A 22606-nucleotide genomic window follows, 5' to 3' on the forward strand; every position below is an offset into this window, starting at 1 on the left:
CTATTTATAAAGCGTTTCTTAAAGTTGTTTAATAAGAAATATAGAGATATTGTACAATGATGTGTTTTGTTTTGGTTTCATTTTAAAGATCAATAAATCATAGTCTTACTGAGTTTGTTCTCAAAATTTTCAATATAAACACGTACAAGTATAGACGATTTTTTGAAAAGTTCTCTGAAAACCTCTGGAGGGTAAAAATACGAGTTGAAGATTGCATGAAAGTTAGCAGACAAATGGTCTTTTTTTTGCATCTGTTGCTTTAAATAAAAAGACGTGTAACAAATATTAAAAAAATCACAGCTCTTAAGGGCCAAAAGTTTGTATACGAATTTCATCATGTCATTTTGTATGTAAAGGTTGAAAAGTCACGGACGACAAGCTATCATAAAATAACAAATTCAACGTACTATATCCAGCTTGAAAATATAAACAATCACAGCGTGAAAGTGCTATGTCATTTTAATAAAACATCAAGTCGCTGTCCTTAAAATAAGAAACAAATATACCACAGTTAATAACAGTATAAAATCATTTTGACCTTCAAAATGTAACTTTTTACCCAAAAAGTTACATTCAGAACTATAAAGCGTTAGTATTAAACAATTAAAATTACAATAGTGACCCAAATAATTCTTTAAATATTATACAATTTTCTCATTTCTCATCTTAACGTAACTTCGAATTAAATTACTCTATTTGAAACGTTCTCACCTCGACAGAACAGAGGCCATGTTTCAACTCTTAATTGAGAGGTCGTACGCATACTTGTCTTTAATATGGACATCGTAAATCAGTGGTAGCAGCGAAATTAAAACCGGGTCGCATGGGCATGAATTAATTTGCAGGAGTCGAGCCACCGGCGCATGACTGAGACAGATTCATGGGCCATAGCTCCCAAAGCTTACATGTGATTATTGTATTATGTGTAAAGTGAAATATTATACGTGATCGAATTATGTAATTGTTCAAATTAAAATTCTACTTAAAAGAAAATTACATTGCAAATTCGTTCGTATATGTTTATTTTTATTAACTTAAAATTCGCTTAAATTTTCAAGCGAAGTTTAGATTACCCGAATATGTAAAATATAATAACTCAAAACAAACTCTTAAGATAATTTCTGACTAAGCATTTTAAATGACAGTATTTTAAAATTGAAAACAAAAAATATATTAGTTCAATTAATAAATAAATTAATAGTTACATAATAATATAAAACTTTAAAAGGGATTTTAAGTTATTCCTGATTTTACTTGTATTTAAAATAAAACATTTTTTTTTAAATATATATTAATAAAAACTTCAAAACAAAATTTTTATTCTATAATCAAAAAAGTTCATATCTATAAATAAATCTACAATAAGAAATAATTAATTTACTATAAATAACAAAAAAAACTACTCGACTTTATAAGTACTCCAAGTAAATAATAATAATGTATTACAAATATATTTTTCATTAAATATTTAATGAAATAAAACTGCCACACAGTCGCTTATTTATACGCTTCTACGACGTAGGTCTACACACTCTACAGAAACAATTACAAATTGCTACGCGCTTATTAAGAAGTGAAGTAATAGTCTACTAATGTTTCAAGAGGTAATGTATATAGCCTTCAGAATACCTTAACGTTTAAAAATGTATTAAACATTTTAATTTTTGTTAGTTTTTGAACGCCCACTGATATATTAATATGTATAAATATTTAGAAAGTTTTATTATGATAGCCATAATTTTAAAAATTTAGGTTTCTTAAACGATACTCAAAATAATTAAAGATATATCGTTGTCTTACGATCAACATCATAGTCGCACGCTACATTTGCTCGGGGTTGACACCAAAAGAATTAGGAGAACTTTAAGGCAGGCAACTTGTCAACAACCGCCTTGGGAATGCTATCGCGGGTACAATCGTTCTCCGTTTGTTCATTCTGTGGCTGATGACTGCATTTAACAAAAAAGATCTTAGGCAGTTCATTGTTATTTATAAATACTAAAATTAAATATTTTTTAACTATTTATAAATACTAAAGTTAATTGCTTCAAATCTATCAACGTTCAATGTCGTCGAGATATATTTACAATAATGTTTTTTTTCATATTCTCGTAATAAGTGACCAGGAGACTCGCCAGGTGGAAAGTGACTACCGAGTGATTGTGCGAAGCAAAAAAAATCTTAAAAATCGCGCTGTTGTGGTTTCCGGACATTCAGCTGGTGTGGATGGTATATGGAATTCAGAAGCCGGGCTTAATCTGAAGTGATAAATGCCAATAATACAGTTAAGTCCAATAATACTTCCCACATCCAACCCATTTATGAGTCAGGTAAACTAGCAGACTACCAGTCAAGCGACGCCGATGGAAACCGTCCTAGCGTTTGTTCATCAGCTGGTACTGTTCCGTTAGGTACGCCAGGAGCTGATTGTTGATAATAGACCCCCTTATTTTGAGGAAAAGGTGTCGATGGCTATATTTAAAAATATTTCTTATGAGAGACGAAAAAAAAATCCTTTTTTAATTTAATTTATGCCAAGTCAAAGCGACTGGCTAATTTGGTTATAAAAACTAGCAACATTAAATTATAGCCGTCGTGACAATCTCGGAAACTTTTCATATATTTAATGCTAAAATAAAGAAGATTAAAGAAATGTAATGTTAATTAGCAGAATTAACAAAATTTCGTATTATTATTATTATTCTACTACTACAATTTCGTATAGAACAGAATATAGTAGATACAAAATGTTCTTACCAAAACTACTAACGCCACGGCGTGAATTGAACCTCAGTTCAGCGGGGATACTTAAACGATATTTTTTTTACTTAGATAATTAATTTTTAATGTCACCGTACACTATCATTGATCCGTTAACCATTGGATAAGGGCTCACTAACCCACAGTACACACGTGACTCTAGCGAGTACGGCAACTGGTATGATCTTGCGCTTCCGTACACATACGTACAATAGGACGAGATAATTCTTGCCCCTTGAAAGGAGTTCTACTGAACCAGTGGAACCTGAGCAGCAGATCCGTTTGTCAAAATAAAACCGACCGATTTGTATCGAGGACAGCCATTGCAAAGATTATAGTAGTTAAGAGCTACGTTGCCTGATATCCTACAAACCCGAGTATCTCAAGAACAGTTCCCCTGCGCAAAAGTAAAAGGTACCCATCAAGATCTGCCGCGTTAAATCTATATGATAGAAAGGATTTTTAGTTTTAATGGCCAAACATTCAAACTCAAACATATATTCATAGGTTAAAACTTAATTTAATTATAAAATGAGATGTAATACTGAATATACTTCACAAAACCAAACAACCATCAGATCTTATCTAATGTTAAATAATATAACACGAATAATGTATGTACTATCATAAAAACATAACAACAATATACATAGTAGATTTATTAAACACTAAACAAGCGTCCATTGTGACCTTAATTGGAATATTATCACACTAATGAGAACGCAACTTATTTGACTACAATAATTCCTATCCGACTGTACTCAAATAGCAATTACTGCATAAACACGACCCATCATCATTCAATCTGTTTAAGTTCTCTGCCGTTGAAGTCCATTTCTCAAATGGACGGCTTTATTCAACGGCCCACAGGTGCCCGATAAGCGGGATCACTCTGCACTTGATGAAATTGTCGTCTTGCATAATATCGTCAAAACATACGTACGTTTGGGTACGTCCCACAATTATGAACAAACGCACGTATCTGTAGATTGAATTGTTGTATCGTTTACGTATACATTTTATGAAAAAAAAGTATTGCCTTGTCGTAAAAAATATAAAACATCTCCCCGGCGGGGAATCGAACCCCGGTCTCCCGCGTGACAGGCGGGGATACTTACCACTATACTACCGAGGACTATTTGATATGCGTGAATTTGAATATCATTTATTTTGTTATTTTATAAATTAACTTTAATATAACGTTTTCAATAAACTATACAAATAAGAGTACATAAGAAATAAACATTAACATGACAGATGTGAACTACATATGTCATGAATATTAAATATCATATGGATACATTAATGTTATATAATATTTAAATTGTCTTCAAAGGACTATTTAACGGCGAAAGCCCTTTAACCAGCAACAGAACATTAAGATGTTGGGTACTTTACAAGGCACTGTATGTATGTATGTATTTATAAAGTCTAAATATAATCATAACTAATATCATAGTAATGAAAGTGTTTTTTTTTCTGTTATACTTGTAGTTAGGGATACAGTAAATGACATATCCTACCAAACTCCTGAGTCCCCCACTCCAAACACACAGGCAAAACCGCAGGTCTAAAACAGGCTTACTATAAACTTACTATATATATATATATATACCTTATTAGTAAACATATCTTTCTATTGTTTCATCACAACTCATATCCGGCTGATCTGATCCAATAATTCCATTAATATTTTAATAAAATTTCAAACCACGAAACCGTATTAATTAATTATTATATTAATTATAATAATAAGGAATTAACTCGCATAATCCCTAAATCATTAATCATCTGTTTAGTCATGTATTTAGTTCAATACGTGTTCGGGCTAAGACAATATTGTCATTCAATGTGTTATAATATATTACTGGATTAATTTGGGAATCCCGGTTATTACATATGATGCGTATCGACGTAATTGGCTTCCGTTTCTTGGTCTAGGTAATAAGTGCAGTTCTTGTAGAAGTTTTAATTAACTGCCTCCCCTCTGCGTTGACATCGTGACAGCAACAATCACGCAAGTAAAATGTCATTAAGGAGACCGATACGTGATACCCTATTACGTATAGAAATTATATTATGGAACTATTATTTATTTTTTGATAAATTATTTTTTTGTTAGAATAAATTTACAATGCGTCGAGATGACACGGTGACACGTGAATTATAGCCTATAAGTGTAGGTTCAATCCTAGGCAATTGCACCTGAAGTAACATTGTGCTTAATTTTGTCGTGTTAATTTGTTTACAATTCAGTTTGTGCCCAGAAACCTGCATGAATGTGCTGGAATAAGTTCTCAGCATTCTCCCTAAAAGGAGTAGGTTTTTGATTTCCAAGCTATTACTTTTCCATTTAAATTACGAATAAAGCCACTTATTTCTACCTACTTATAGTATTTTTGCAAATGAATGTAATACAATTACAGTTAACTCAAAATAACAGCAACAGCGAATTACAAACATTGAAAGTTAGACACTGCATAATAGTCTCCAAACTAAGACATGTAATATAAAACGCTGTATGTCAGATAGACCGAGTGCTCTCGACTCTAATGCTGAGATTCTCACATATTTTATTCCCAACAACGATACTATCGTGTTGATGATAAGTTTTGCGCGGTAGACGTGAGGAGTGACAGAAGTAATGAGAAGAGATTTTCATTCAAAGCAAACGCTACAATATTTTACTGTGGAATATGGTTTATAAAGTGATACAGAGAAGTGTTTAGTTTATGCATGTTAATTTCGTACGAGATTTCTTCTTTATAATGAAAGCGTAGCGGAGAAAAATCCTTTACGCCCCTTTTAGATGATTTTCATTAGAATAAAAAAATCCTCTTTCAGGTCGGACACAAAGAGAAACTAAGTAGGCTTTGTGATAATCTCTAGCATTCGTTTCGTAATGTTTCAATGGATACTATTAAGGATAAATTAGTTAAGCAATTAAGCCGATACAAATTGCTCCAATTTAATGTATTAAAATATCATATAATAAAGCGCGACCTTGACCGTGAAACATTTCCTTTGATGACGTCATGATGTTAAATTCATGATTTCGATCTCTTAAGCCAAGGCAAGTGACTGGTTTGTTGATCGTAATTAAGGAAACACATATCGATACGTAATCGAGTACCTGTCTATGATTAATACCGGTCAGGCGGGTGACTCGTGCTCAATCGCCATCTGCCCTTATTAATTGCCTTGTCAGCTGTAATCGTGTGTCCTTCGTTTTAGTATCCTACACCTACGCGTGTATTACTTACTCTCGTTTTATTCTTCAGATATGAAATGAAGCTATTTGATAACAAACGCAGTACGTTATATTAATACAAATCATCTACCTAACAATTCAATCTATACTTATATTATTAAGAGGTAAAATTTGTTTGTTTGTTTGTGTTATCCAATTCTACAAATAATTTTACTCGCGCTACAGTATAAGGTTCTCCTCTAAGGGAGAGGAGGCCTTTAGCCCAGCAGTGGGAAAATTTACAGGCTGCTAATGCTAAAAAAAATGCAGTATATATATTATATTTATATCATATAATTTTCTTTGAAGTTTAAAGAGTGACAAACGTAAATTATGATATAAAACTTTTTTTTCGTACGCTTACATGCATGATGCTGGCTAAACCTTAGGAGGGACATTAAAATATTGGACTAGAAAATCAACCTCTAAATTGGCCTTAAAAATATAGATAAGATAACACAATAATTATTTTTATCTATTAGAGATTCATAAAAACTTTGAAGTTATTTGTTTTGCAATTCTTTCAAATACATTATTAATTCTTAAAAAAAAAACCTATATTCCAAATTTCAAAATTCTAGAATCCAGTTTTGGCTGTTATTTGATAGTCAGTCAATTTTATAAATTTAAATTACTGTCGTGAAATATATTTGAGTACATTATTATTATTACATTTTTCCCCTGACTAATAGTTTAATATTGTTAATAATATAAATTCTTCTCCAAATTAACGGTCTTGATTGTAATAATAACAGTAATCAATACCGCGAAGCGAAACTGCGTTAATCACGTTCTAGATTGCGGATTTGACTTATTAGTGCATAATTAAATTAGCTAATGTGCGTATACGGTAGGTTTTGACTAATGACTTGTGTAAGAGCAACGCGATCAACAGATGACAAGCAATTAATTCAATTAATTGCTAGACGTATGAGAGACCTCGATTGAGTGCTAGTCGGCTCAACTCCTGGAACGAACATCACAAGGATTAAGGGAAACTACTCGTGACTTACATTCCCATCGGAAATGCATGAAGTAAAATTATTTATAAAAATGCAATCAATATATATTATTAATAATTATAATAATCTGATTATTGGAAAGGAAAATAATTATATAAAAGTAATCAAAATTTCTGGTCTTTTTGATCTAAAGTATTTCTCTCTTAACTAGTGGTAGATTTTTGACAATTAAAACGCAATAGCACTCAACAATGTTTCTTTAGTATATAAAATGTTACTCTGACGTTGACTTTGTATCAAACAAACGTTTATGATTCAAAATCATGTTGTAGAAAAACATAAAAAAAATTAGGTCAAATTTCGACCACAGGCGTAACATCAATATTGAAACAAATAAAAGTCTAGTAATAAATGCCGGGTGCCATAAATGGTATATTTCATTCAGACCAGTTAACAACTTATTGATGATAAAATCTCATATAATACTTTCGTTACAGAAAACAATGAATCTAACGAGATATAAGAAAATCCTAACAAAATATTCCTTATTATTTTTATAACAAAACAGATTACAGAAAGCCGAAATCGTCGAAGTTGAAATCGTTTCATAAAATCTATTAATTCCTTCACGTGTATTGTAAACAAGGCCACGTTAAATGAACATTTTAAACATATTTATATTTCCGCTTAGCATGCTCATATTAGCCTAAATAAGTAGAAACGGGCTGGCTCAAAATGAACACTTTTCAAACCGCTAAACATTCTCTCACGCTAACAACCTAATTTGCGACTAGTAATAAATAATCCTTTCATCTTGTCTATGCATACGAGCACTATTTAAAAAAATAGTTATTTTTACGAGCTTATTTCGCAGAATTTACAATTAAAATATTGTTTTACGAAGTCAATCACAACTTTCACAAATCCATTGACGACTTCGTAGAATCTCATTTCTCGGAAATATATTTTGCAGGCTTATAAAATTATATAAATTCAAACATTGAATTGCAAAAATAAATCAAAATTAAAATCGTCTAAACGACCCGTAAACGTATAATTCTAAAAGGTTTTCGAAAGATAAAAATGACATGGCATTACGTACACGGAAGGTTTACAATTAAAACACCGTGTATGTGTCATTATAGGCGAAAGTGTCGTTTATTGAAATAATAACGGGCTATCGCCCTTAACCTGAGCAATTGAGATAATGGCAGATGTCAACGATTTCCATTAGCGTAACAAGTAAACAACTATGATTGTAGCCCCGCAATGGGCCCTTTGTTTCTGGAAAGGTTTCAAATTGCTTAGATTGATAACAAAGCTTGATTTTATTTTATTTAGGGGAAAATATTTTCTTTATATTATGTAATGTATTGTAAAACTATGTATCTGATATTATTATCGTACATTATTATTTAGATTTAAGTACGTATAATAAAGTATCAAATCTTATTGTTTATAAAAATGATTGTATATTCAAATGAAAAATTTGTTATAATACTAATGATAAAAAAATACAATTGCAAATAAAAGCGCTCTATGATTATTTCGAATTCATATGAGTGCCGTCAAATCATTGTAAAATGTATCACAAATCAATTTATATAAGTGTGAATAATAATCTGTTACGCATAATGTAAACTATCATATAATGTGCTATATAGAAGCTTGTTTAGGGAACTCATTTAAAAATGTAGAGATGCGATCTCGATGGATTTTGAGATTTCATTCCGCAGTCCTTAACATTAACAATCAAATCAATAGCGGGTTCATTCTAAATTATATGTTGCGTTTTTTAGCAAAAAAATTATGAGTATTCGAATTATTAGTGTGGAACTCTTTTTTTTTAATTAAGCTGCCACGACGTGTAGTGCAAGTATATACAAAAAAATTATATCATGATATGTTTGTTATTGAAAGTATGTTTGTTTTTTATAATAGACGGACGGGCAAATGGGCCACTCGATGGTAATTGGTCACCACCAGTGATCATAAACATTGGTGCTGTAACCTTGAGAGCTAAGATGTTATGTTCCTTGTCCCTGCAGTTACACTGGCTCACTCATTCTCAAACTGGAACACAACGAGACTAAATATTACTATACTCTTTAGCGGTAGAATATCTGATGACTGTTTAATACTGACATAGACGGGCTTGCACAAAGCCCTACCACCAAATGATTATTCATTAAATATTTTAGGAAAAAAATTAATATTTTGTCATGTGAAGAAAAATGACAGACTGAGCACCGTTCGCGTGAAATGTCAAAGCTATCACCAAAGTTACCTCTATAATCAAACAATAAAAAAATATATATACACAATAAAACTACCTCTCAAAGAATTTCACGGTAACTTATTTTATCTCATTTATTTCCTATAACACGAAATTAATCTTTACGAAAATAAATGATAGAATAATTTTAAAAATCGTAGCGTGCAGTGATGTATCAAATAGGATAAGCTGGCGTGGTATGGACGGTGAAATGGGTTGGCGCGGGACATCGATTGTATTACAATATTTGTAGATATCAAAATGCGAAAAAAAAAGTATCGGTGGAATTGACTTTGCCCACTACATTGATGAATTCATCAGGTCAAAATAAAAACATATTTTATTCAAGTCGACTATCACAAGGCTTTAAAATATTTAAGAAGATTAAAATACATTTAAAACTTAATACTTGGCCTTTTTCATTCTATAAATAAAAATCGATGTTTCTTCGTTTGCCCTCAATACGCCTATGGGATTCATCAAATTGTCATGAAAATTTGCTAAGAGATTCTGCGAAAAGGAGTACTTTTGCCCTGGCATCTTTGCCTTTCTGACTCCAAAAATCATCTAATTTTTTTGTTGTGCAATATAAATGTTTTATGCGACACTGGGATGAGTCAGCTACCCGTTAATGACGTAAAATTAAATGTATACCCTAAATTATGAACGAATATCAACTTGACACTGTTTAATAGCCCTGAAGTAAATATCTAAAAAAACAACACGATTTTGACGTACAGGCTAACATCACCTCAAGGTGATTTATTGGGATGAATTTAAGTTAGTAAGTTAAAGCTAAACTGTTAAAGATTTAAGCAAAATTTAAATAAGTGCATAAATAATACAAATCATACATAAAACGTAATATCAATATCCTTTTCTCAGTGGGTTAAAGACGTAAACTTCACACATCTTCGAGAACTTTCCGACATGCAGGTTTCCTAACGATGTTTTCTTTCCTTGTTAAAACCAGTTAAAATGAATACGAACTCAACTCCGAAGAGTCAAAAAAATGGAGATTGAACTTTTGTGTTAAAGTCAAACGCCTATGGTCCGATAGATGAGAAGCTATATTGATATCACTTCTCGTGACTATTGATATACTATATAGCCGTAACAGCAATAGTTTAAAAGTTAACCTCTTTGCTTAATTAGTATCATGTTAAATCGATGTTTTATTTCATAGTTATTAATTAGTAGTAATTTATTATAATTACATTCATATTGTTATTCATATTTTTATTTTTTAAAGATATATTAATGTAGGAGTGTAGAGTTTATTTCTTTGTGTGTCACACTGTACAAGAATTTGTTTGTTTTTTTGCTCAATAATTATAAATAAATAAATATTGGACAACATCACATACATTTCTCTAATCCCAACGTAAGTAGCTAAAGCACTTGTGTTATGGAATATCAGAAGGTACGACGGTACCACAAACACCCAGACCCAAGACAACATAGAAAACTAATGAACTTTTTCTACATCGACTCAGTCGGGAATCGCACCCGGGATCTCGGAGTGGTGTACCCATGAAAACCGGTGTACACACTACTTGACCACGGAGGTCGTCAAATTGTGAATATGCCGATGGTGTTTCGAAAATCCATGAATAAATAAACGGTATCTATATTTAAAAATTACTTCAATATTATGTCATCATAAATAATAGGTGAACATGGGTATACATTTAATAATGACGCAAGTGAAATGGCGGTTTGAAATAGCAATGAATAAGTCTATGTTATTGAGAGCCGAAATGGCCCAGTGATTAGAAAGAGTGGATCTTAACCGATGATTGGGGGTTCAAATTCAGACAAGCACCACTGAATTTTCATGTGCTTAATTCATCTCGTGCTCGGTGGTTAAGGAAAACGTCGTGAGGAAACCTGCATTTGTCTTATTTCAACGAAATTCTGCCACATGTGTATTCCACCAACCCGCAATGGAGCAGCATGGTGGAATATGCTCAAAGGGAGACCTTAGCCCAGCAGTGGGAAATTGAAAATAAACAAAATGAACGAACTTTATTTTAAATTTAGCTGCACCAATAAAATGTCGCATTAATATGCACAAACTATCAAAACTAATGCTGCATCGGACAAGTTATAAATAAATATTGAATTTATAGATTTGTCACTCGAACGATAGGACATTGACCGGTGGAAGGGCTTTGTGCAGACTCATCTGGGTGGGTATTTCCTACTTAATACTTATTCTCTAATGCAAATACATATCTTATATTAAGAGAAGAATTGCCGTTATATTAAATTAATTAAATGTTTTATATAAATATATTATCGTTTTATTATTCATGTGAAATATCTATTGGCGTGTTTTGGGGGTAAGAATCCCGTGACGGCTAACAGGATCACGCTCTCTTTTTTCACGTCATGTCTTTTCTCGAGCGCTGCTATCTACTCCCTTGAGGGTGCGTGGGGCGTATACTATGGTTGCTAAATAATATAATAGTTATTAATATTTTATTATACTTACGAAAGGCTACGTATTTATATATTTTGGTGGTTTTCTATATAAATTGTAAAACATTTCAATGACTATCAATTTCAATTTTTTTGATTCACATCTGCTGGGCATCCCGTGACAGTCGCATTGTTTTGGACAATCCTCTCAGCCTATTTCCCCTTGATTGTGGCGAGGAACTAGTAGGCCTTAAAAACGGAACTTTCACATATCTAAACCTCAATATGTCTCGCTCTCATAAAAACTTTTATGCCCTATAATACTTAATTCATACCCCTTATGGGTGTAAATTTCTGAAAACCCCAATACAACTGACTTTATGTGTAAACAAAAAATATCAACACTAATTCCCTTCAAACTGACCTATTTACGTTAAAAGGTTTGTTTTACTTCACAAATATATTACATTTATTGCAACAAATTGCTTAACGTATAATGATACAGTAAAACAAAAGATTTCGATTAAAAATAGAACGAAACAAAGAGATGAAACTGTCTTAAACCTAACGAGAACGAGAATAGAGCGAGTCTGCATATTTAAAACACCTACAATCTGCGATTTAAATCAAGTTTATCATCTGAGAAGGCAACAAAGCGTGTGTACGATCCGTCCAAGTTTTCCGTCGCGTCACACCTGCTGCTTTCCCACAAATTGTAACCGGTTCAAACTCGCAAGTCGCCCGTTCCGACGCCAACTTGGCCTCCACTTCATAATTAATTCTTTATTCGAAACAAGTTGGACAGAAACGAGCCGCGTAAGCACTTAAATAGTCCAAATTGTGCCGAAGACGCGCCCATTTTTAATTAGTTCAGAAGTGCGCTTCAATTGTTAATGGCCCTATTGTAACTTTGTTAAATGGGATTATATAAATTGGTGATAAATCAGTACGGAATCGCTTGGTATTTTACGTTGCGAGTAAATTCTTTATGATCGGACTTTGGGCTGTGTTAAGCGAAATAACATCATAACCTTATGAATATGTAAAACAACATTCATGTGTAACGGTAATAATTTACCAACATTGTTTTAACGCTTTCATTCCTGATTTAAAACAATACAAGTACTATTAAAAATGTACAAATTTTATATGGTCTTTTAAAAACACGTTTCATCAAAAATTATAATGAGTTTCTTTAAATAATAATGTTGCTTTCGATAATAATAGAAAGTAGATTAAAGTAGGATTAACATTAAACAAAATAAAACTTATAGCACTATTTAGTATCGTCGCTAGCACGAAAAGTTAGTTTCAGCTCAGTCGGTTGGTAAAACTAATTACGAAATCGTTTGCAAGATTCAACCCACACATATATAAATTTAAATAATATAGTAACCAGTAATAATATCAAGTATACTTATTGTCAACGACGCCAAAAATGTGTGCAACATATCAGCTTAAATCGATTGGTATTTGTTTAAATTTGAGTTTCGAATTCAACTCCGCACTTGTTATGCGAAATTAAATAAAAAAAAAATGTACGTCAAAATTTGTATAGTTTAATAAACTTACCCTATTCATCAAGTCACACGAGTGTGTGAGTGAGTGTGTGAGTGAAATATTCATAGCGTTTGAAACATTGTGATTTTATTCATATAACATAACGAATATCTAGCTATCGACTATTAGCGATCGCATTTATTTCCAGTACATCGTGTAATGTGTTTGACAATCAATCCGCTAGCCCCGTGCCAGCGACAGGCGTGTTTGTACACCAGTCACCATTGTTCACGTTTATATGTGCGTTGACAGATGGATTCCATGAAAACCCTTGTTTGAGTTGATAACGAGACGTAATCGGAACCAATTTACGGAACGGAACTACAAGTTATTTATTTAGTATACAGTGGTTTGTTCTGTTTTAATTACTTGCGAAATCAGGTCAACGTAAAAAAATAAACTAAGTATTCGATGATAAGCAAGCCCTTATGACTTGCTGATTAAGTTTTAACCACATAATTAAAACTTGTTTTTATAAATTATAATACAATAATAAAATCTAAAATTTGATTTAAAGTTTATTCTTCAGGGAATATTATTAATCACATATTAAAGATTTAAGTATACGTATTACAAAGTCCACCCTCTGCGTCTGTCTGTCTGAACGAGATATTCTCAAAAACTACAGAACAGATTTTCATATGGGGAATATTCATATTAATGAGGAACGTTTTGGTGTATTATTCATTAAATTATTTAGTGAAAAATAATATCGAATATAAGCTTTATTGGCGTGCATCACATTAAACATGAAAGATGATATATGTGTTAAAATATAAACCATTAATAAAGACTACTAAGAAAATGTTCTACCCATGCGAAGCCGGGAAGGTTAGCTAGTTTCCTTTAACAATTATGTCGCTTGATATTTGTAAGCAACGTTAACTTATATTTAAATTCATGAGAAAGTAATCCGATAAAAAATTTTAAACGCTTTTTTGCGTTCATTTTACAATGAAACGAATGAAATTTCGATAAATCACAACGAAAGCCAAAATATACTATCAAGTAGGCTCTTACAAGCACTTTTGAATCGTTAAAATGTTACCAGATTAATTTAAATTTTAAGTAACCATCGCTTCAAAATGTAGATTTCACCGAAAATCACCGCCAAAATGCTCACTCATATATCATTATTATTATTATTATTCATATATATCGCTTATTATTTTCCACCAATTTCATTACATAGTTATATTAATTAAATATATTAAATTACTTTTCGTTCTGCGTGAAAATCAACAAACACTAATTCCAAAATTTTTATCATTTATATTGCATGTAATACGTTTTTTTATGACTTTGTGCAAAGAAGCATAAATCTTGAATCATAGATAGTCTCTATTATTGCTAATATATAATCTTGTAGTTTAGATTAGGTCAGTTATACACTAAATGGATGTTCTGAAAATGACCCCGCGGTTTCTCTGGCCCTTATCGAAAGGCCTACAAACATCATTCACCATCAAATTTATGGTAAAATATAAAAATCAGCGACAACTAATAAGTCTGGGGTAAAATAAATAAAAAAAGAGTTTTGGCAAAATAACATATTTTTGCTGTGTGTGTACTAAGCACAAACACACGGAGAAGCAATATAGTATATTAGTATTAGTATAGTATATGCGCAACACACACAGACATACACACACGTACACAAACACAAACACACGGAGAAGCAATATAATACATTAGTATTAGTATAGTATATGCGCAACAGACACAGACACACACACACACGCACACAAACACGCGCGCATACTCAAAAGAGCAGAGAGCGCCGGGAAAAGGGATAAAATACGAACTACCTTAGTTTGTTGTTATAATTCTAATATATAATAATCAAGAAGAATGGTGACAATATTAACGACTTTATTTAATTTAAGGTTATGTAGTTTTTGAATTATCGACAACTACAATGATTCTTAACTGTAATATTATGAAATTAATATTACTATTATGAATGTTATGCAAACTTTTTTTCTCTTATTCAAAGTTAAAATATCCATTGAAAGCCTTTCAATATGTAAAATAGCGTGCATTAAAATTCATTAATTAATGAAAAAAATGTATTGTGTTCTTAATTCAAAATAAACTTCAAAGACCAATCTTAATCATTTGTCATAGTTAAATTATTCTTACGTAATCATTAAACTAACGTAAAGAAAATTTAATGACGAATTAAATTACATATGCGTCGTATATGAGTCGAGTCAATTAAAACTATAAATTATTTCTCTCGGTTTATTATTACAAATAACTTTTATTTTTTAATTAAAGGGCTCTCAAACGGCACTAGAGCAATACTTAACTGCGACAACATTGCTCGTAATCACATCATTTCACTTCATGTGCATAATTCACTCGGTCGCTCCACAATGGAACATCGGCATAGACCGCGCATATTAATCAGCTATTTCAATGGCTTTAATTAGGCCTGACACTGACAGAGTTACAGTAAACGGTGAACATTATACGCAATATCTAAGGGGAGTTACATACGAGATGAAACAGTTACCCCGAATCCGGATCAAATCGCGTCTTTAGTGACGCCAACATGGCCTTAATCTATTTCTATTTAAATTTTCAGTATATGTACATAATTTGAACGTGTATAAAATTGTAAAAAAATATTTTTTTCTAAAACAAGTCTAGAAAAAGACTGTCTAGCGTCCGCCTCTGTAGAACTAAAATTCAAAGTTTGATATCCTACAGGCAACAGTCGTAGCGCGCTTTCCGCCTTTGGATCTTTTAGTGAATATGGAAGCTAGAGTCTATCAGCAGACCTGCGTTCTCCAGAACGGTGAAAGCGCACCCGAGTGCGCTCAAGGCACTGAAACGGCGGGTACGCTGAAGAGCGACGTGACACACTATCGGAACTATCTTACTGGCCTTCGAAGCCTGGATGAGACGAAAGCGACGTCATCACCTTTCGAAACAGGTAATGACCGGTCACGGTTTATAAGAATACCAAAGCGACGTGTGTGTGTCAACACTGTGACGTGATACCGTCCAGCATGCTCAGCGTGGAATACGGAAAAGCAGATCCTAGTCCATGAAGTTGGATGCGACCTCTCCTTGTAACCAATCGTGGGGGCGATGCTACGTAGGGAATTGGGTCAGAAGGAGACGAGAAAAGCGTCATCTCGGAGTCTCAAAAACACTATTTTTTTTTAAATAAAATATATTTAGACGTGTTTCAGCTGTATAGTTTTTAACGTTCACTGTATACACTTCATATCATACACTAACGCACTAACTCGTCTCTATTAGTTACTGTCAATGTCAAATTATAACCTTACATACACCGCGTGACAATTTCAATCAATTTATATTACAACATACAATGGACTAATTTTGTCATCTATTGTAATATTCGATACCTCCAAAAACGACATTAATAATACATTCAGTCCAAGGTAAAGATGTTTCAATGACTAGAATACCTGAAATGTAAACCAAAGATTGTGGGTTCAAGTCCAGGCCAACACCAATGAGTTTTCATGTACATCATTTGAAGTGATAAATTCTTTTGGGATGGTAAACCGCTTCGATACGTAAAGCGTTACGGTGCCACTCTGTCTGACTTGCCTTTCTCTTAGGCATACGGAAGCGGTAGGCTCCTAATCTCTGACTCTAACCCACAGAGCTAGCCGTATTTTGGGACAGAAGATTTTTTATAATAATTCATCTTGGGTTCGGTAAAGGAAAATCGTTGTTGTTAGAAAACCTACATGTGATGACAATCTGCGACATATGAATCCGCCCAACCATATTGTAGCAGTGTCGTGCAATAAGTTCCAAGCCTTCTTCTCATGATTGGAGAAGTCCTCTGCTAAGCCATGAGATATTTACAGCTGGACACTTTACAATGGCTTAGTCCATGTTGACCATAAAAGGACATTTTTTAACCTTTTCCGAAATTCTGCTCTAATGCTGTGTGTCTTGTGGCAGAATTGTTTTTCCTGTAAATGTCATTTCATGTTTTAATTTAGCACCAAGCACAAGGTGAATTGTAAACTTAGATTTTATCGTATATAAATTCAGTAGACTATACACGGTTTTGAACCGGCAACCTTCTTTCAAAATTCACAAATTAATCACTGATCAATCTCGGCTCTTCATAGCAAATGATTAGATATTATATGCAAATAGAATCACTAATAAGTACATTTTGTTGCGTTGATAATTATTTTCAAAATAAACACCAAATTCCACCAAATATAATTAACTTTAATACACAATATACTGTTTCCACATTCATATTTTAGGGAATTAAATTTAGGCAATTTTACAACTACGGTACACAACACTACTTTATCATTTGTACAAGTATATTAAAATTTATATCGGACACTAAATTTTATGTTAAATACAAACACATTCAAGCTAATTGTATGTTACAAATACTAACTAATATATTAATCACGTTACTTTCAATTGTTTTGTTTTAGTGGTGAATTAATATTTCCTAGCGACTACCTAAGCTTTATTGCTCAGGGCGGCAGCCATTGTTAATCCTAGCTAACTAGAGAAGACGCAGTCTGGGTTCATCTCATAATGAGTTCAAGGATTCTTAGATTACTAGGTTTAAGGAATACGTTTTAACTAACTTACATTTTTATATAAATGTATCTCTCTGTATAAAAAAGTTATAAATATATCGTGAATGTGGATATATATTTTATAATGTTAATGCTTACTTTTAGTAGCTAGAATTGAATTTAAGATCTTAGCTTCGAATCATTCTTGTATTAATACATAAATACAATCGTAAATTTAAAAATTATTCTATCACACAGCTTTTCATTTAATCAATCTAATATTTATTAAATTAGTTACATGAAAAAGGTCCTAAGGCTTACCCTAAAAAGTGTCTTAAATTTTAAATGTTAGAAGGAAGCTATAATGAGTAACAGCATTGATGAAAAGCGTGAGCAAAGCTAAAGCGCTCAAAATCATTCTAAAGCCTAAAATCACTACACAGAGTACATAAATTAATAATTGATCTTTATATAGTATGTATAGTCGGTCCACAGGGAACTCGTATAGAAACTTTGGCAGGCAGCCTTAAACAGAGTCATTTTGACTGTTTTACTATGTCGACTTGCTGGCGAACATATTATACCTCACAGCCAGGTCTCTACGTTCCCTTTCTGTGATAGTCTAATCCTTAAGCTCCCTATGCTAGTTTTGAGCTGTTAAGAATTATTTATGGGACTAGTCCCGTAGATTTAACGTCAGTAATAAAGATCAAGTATTCACTTTCGTTATTATTGGATATTAATCCTTCATATTTCTCTTACACGATTTTTTTTTATAATAATAAGCTGATAGCCCACAGGTATCGTATCATTAGTGTAATTTGTATTATCAATGCTTATGTTATCCATATGATACCCAATGTGTTAATGAGTTCTACAGTCAGATCGTTCGTGTATAGATTGGGAAAATTGGCAAAAGAGCAGTTTTGTCTCACACATTCTAAAAAAGTATTTTGTTTTCTTTACAATAATACAAGTGTTGAATATACGAACCAGTAGGAAGTAGGTAGGAACGTCTTATAGTTATGCGAAATGCAAATTCAAGTCGAATACTTTAAGGAGGTCCAAAGAAATATGCTCGCTTCCGCAAGCGCGTCTAATTAGATACCGACCACTTATACCACCTAACAACAATACTTAGTACCTATATTTCACATTTAAGAGTGATGTTAGATTAGTTCCTAAAATTTAAGAGACAAGGCAATGTAAGAGACAGTTCTACAGTTGTTGCCCACTTAACATCAAGTGACCTATAAGCCATCTGCCCAATAATTAAAAAAAAAAAAAAGTACACTTAACATCAGAGGACCAATTTGCCAACTACCTAAAATTTTAACAGTACTGTTTATTAACTTATAAAACGTTATAAAAAGTTTAATAAAATCTTACTGGCCACATTAACGATTCAACTAAAATAAAATAACACAACTGTGTCGTGTTTATCTCAAAACGTCCCTTTGAACTATTATAATGAAAAGAAGAAAAACTTGAAACAGCCTTAACGTTCTTTTAACAAGCATTTACGAAATATCACGAGGATGCCGTATGAAATTATCAGCGTCACTATTTCCTTCGTAATATTCGAAGGTTACATTTGCTAAAATCTTTTTCCAAAACATCAAGTTGATATTCAAATGTAGTCGTTTGTAGTTCTAAGCGTAATGCAGAAAGACATTAGGCTTACTAACATAACTGACACTTTTAGCTAGTTAACTTCAACGCCATACCATTTGATTAATAACTCTGCTTTCTCATCTCGTTTCGAGATCAAATCAGTTAGAAACGTTACAATCTACTGATGTACTTTAATGTTTTGAAAAAAAAAATACTACCGAGTACTTTTAAATATAAGTTTTAATGAAATGCGATGGCAAAGGAATTAGTCCACATGAGTCACAGGTTCATATCCGGACACTACATAGCTTTCATGTGCTTTATTTTTGTTTATACTTAAGGTTCATACTGAAAGGCAGTTTGAATCAATCTATTGTCATTATTTTGGAAGTCCATACAATTTTACAATGTAAATATAAGTATTAGGCCACCTGATGGTATATACTACCTTGAAGTTTCCTAATACTACATTTTCCTAATACTTTTAATGCAGTAGAAATTATTATATAGTCTAAGATAACTAACTATTAGTAACCGCGATCTTCTTAAAACGTGTTAATCATACTCGATCCAAATAAAAGCTAAAACACATAGCAATTTATTAATAATATCTTTGATAATATTTTTGTAATATATTTATGTGTCTATATTCTATAAACATAAAAATGGCGGTACAAGATTTAAAGAAATCGCATCTCATCTGTCAGAATAACTGACATTTAAATATCCGTATAATATATTTTTTAATATATTCAATTACTCAATTAAATTAAATAATATATTCATCAAAACATACTCGTATTCATTCTATTCAATATAAAAGCATAATATATTGTCATATTCATCGCTTTCATGAGGGTTTATTTGTTCGCTCTGTTTTCGTTTTTACAACAAGCGCAAACGTAATTTTAGTTTACATTCCGAGCCGCTAAACAGTCAATAGTAGCGAACAGTCTGTGCACAAAGCGGTATCACAATACGACGGAGACAATATGCACACAAACAGACCCCGTCACTGTCAGACCTAATTAGCGCCGCCATTGAGATTGTCTGATTAATATGCGCATTGCCTCCTTTCATTTCGCGCTCAACTTGCCTACTGCAATATTGATTTTTATTTAAAAATGTCTCGTAATGCATTACCTCGGCTTGCAGATACAATGTGTCGTTTGTTATAGTTTGATAACTTATTCTCGAACGAGTTTGCTTCGAACGATTTTATTTTTTATATAAAAAATACTGAAATACGATGAATTTGAGATATTAGGATAAAATATTAAATACTCGTTATCGCCCGTTGCTTCGCTTGCGTTTAAGGGACTGGACGTGAAGTGTTAGGCACCTTTGTCTTCCCTTGGGGTTCGAGCTTGAAATTTCATTTAAATTTGGTTCTGGGGTTTGACCGTGAAAGCATAACAGAGATACAGAACAGAGTTACTTTCGTGTTTATAATACCAGTATGGACCTTAGTAAATTTTTTATAATAAACGAAGACAGTAAAAGTAAATAACACTAAAAATATTCTACTGCTTGTTAGTGTCAAGTTTTCATCTTTCAAAAGTGTTCTCATCATGTTTTCTATCACGATGAAAAGTCGTTGATGCTCACTCGGATATGATACACATGCACGGGTAAGAGTCACGCATTCTAATCTTTGGGCCACGAAGGTTTTATTTATGATATACATAAATACAACTTATTTTTACACTATACTTAATAACGAAATATGTGAACTAAATAGCAATTCAATTATAAATATCAATTATTGTAAATCAGAAGTAACTTAAGCATTAATGATCGTCATAACTGTAGCCGAGAAATACATCGGCACGATCGCCTACTTTTTGGTGATAAATGTCTCCACCCAGTTGCTGTTTATGTGCCATTAACTTGAAATACCTAATAATAATGAGTAATTTGTTATAATTACTATAACAACGTCTTGTACGTGTATACGGAATACATATGTTACACCACTTTAATACACGCGTTACAATCATATTGATATATATGAATAAAGATATGAGTATAAATAAGACGTTCCTTTTGCTAGTCGTAAATTAAAAAAAAACAATTCGAAATTGAAAATGTATTATAAGCTAAGCTTCTTTAAAATCGGACAAACAATTTTTTTTTGCTACTACCCGAATCGTATAAAAGAGCGGTAACAGATGTTTGTAGGCACATTTCCTTGTCGACAGTCCGAGAGGTCGGATCGCTGGTCACGTGAGCCCTTTAATTACTCTTTTGTTTACGTTTATTTCTATTATCGAATTGCTGTGTGTTTTTGTTAAAGTGTTGATTGACATTTTGTTTCCTTAAATAAATTGTAAGAAATAGAAATACAGAGTGTTTGACATATTTGTTATTTTGTTTTATCTTTAACCACTTCTGATCCTTACATCAGAAGTGGGATAAAGAACACCAACGCTGCCCACTTTTTAAAGGAAACAAAGTATCACCCTCCACAATCGTATTTTTGTTTGTTTTTCTTTAAAGTCGCATTTCTTTTTTTTTGTTTTTTTGTTGTTTTTGTCAAAAATGGTACGTAGTATATCGCGTAGTAGTACTCGGTTTCGTTCGCGAAGTGGCTCGCGTGACCGAAGTCGACACCGCCCTCGTTATAAGTCGCGTACTCGTACGAAGCGATACTCGCGCAAACACTCCCGTTCTCGTGGTAGATCCCGTCGTTCTTCGTTTAGTTCGAGCGATAGTACTAGATCCTCTGGAAGTAAAGTTCGCCATAGTTCACGACATCGCCGTCGCGGTCAACATTCAGAATCACATTTACGTCACCAACGTTATTCCAAAAGACTATCGCGGCGTTCGTTAAGTAACTCTCAGGGTAGTAGACATCGCGAATCTAGGGAACGCACAAACCATACTCGAACTCCTAGTCCGCCCCCAAACAAACATTTGCAACCAAATAATACGAAAACGTTTTCCACCTGTTCTAATGATATACCTCACACATCCATATATAACCTCGCGCCTAATCGGAATAGCTCTAATACGGTCAATTCTCCTCATCGAGATACGTGTCCAGAATCGGCTGGTCGGTGCTCCGAAGCATCTTTGCTTGCGCAAGCTTTAATAGAAACTCTCAAATCCACTCAACCTATAAGATCACAAAATTATTTTGTGTCTAATTTTGACCCCTCTATAAATAACATCGAAGTGTGGTGCGAAGAAGTTGAACGTGCTAGAGACGCTAATG

At 32.7% G+C, this 22606-nt stretch overlaps 1 non-coding gene across 1 annotated transcript; it reads right to left on the bottom strand.

Moving 5' to 3' along the window:
- Positions 1-3823: 3823 nt before the first annotated feature.
- Positions 3824-3895, bottom strand: Trnad-guc. The gene has a single exon. It is a non-coding gene; the product is annotated as a tRNA-Asp (tRNA).
- Positions 3896-22606: the final 18711 nt, after the last annotated feature.

Source organism: Vanessa atalanta, chromosome 6 (genome assembly GCF_905147765.1).
Source record: "Vanessa atalanta chromosome 6, ilVanAtal1.2, whole genome shotgun sequence".
Lineage (NCBI taxonomy): Eukaryota > Metazoa > Arthropoda > Insecta > Lepidoptera > Nymphalidae > Vanessa > Vanessa atalanta.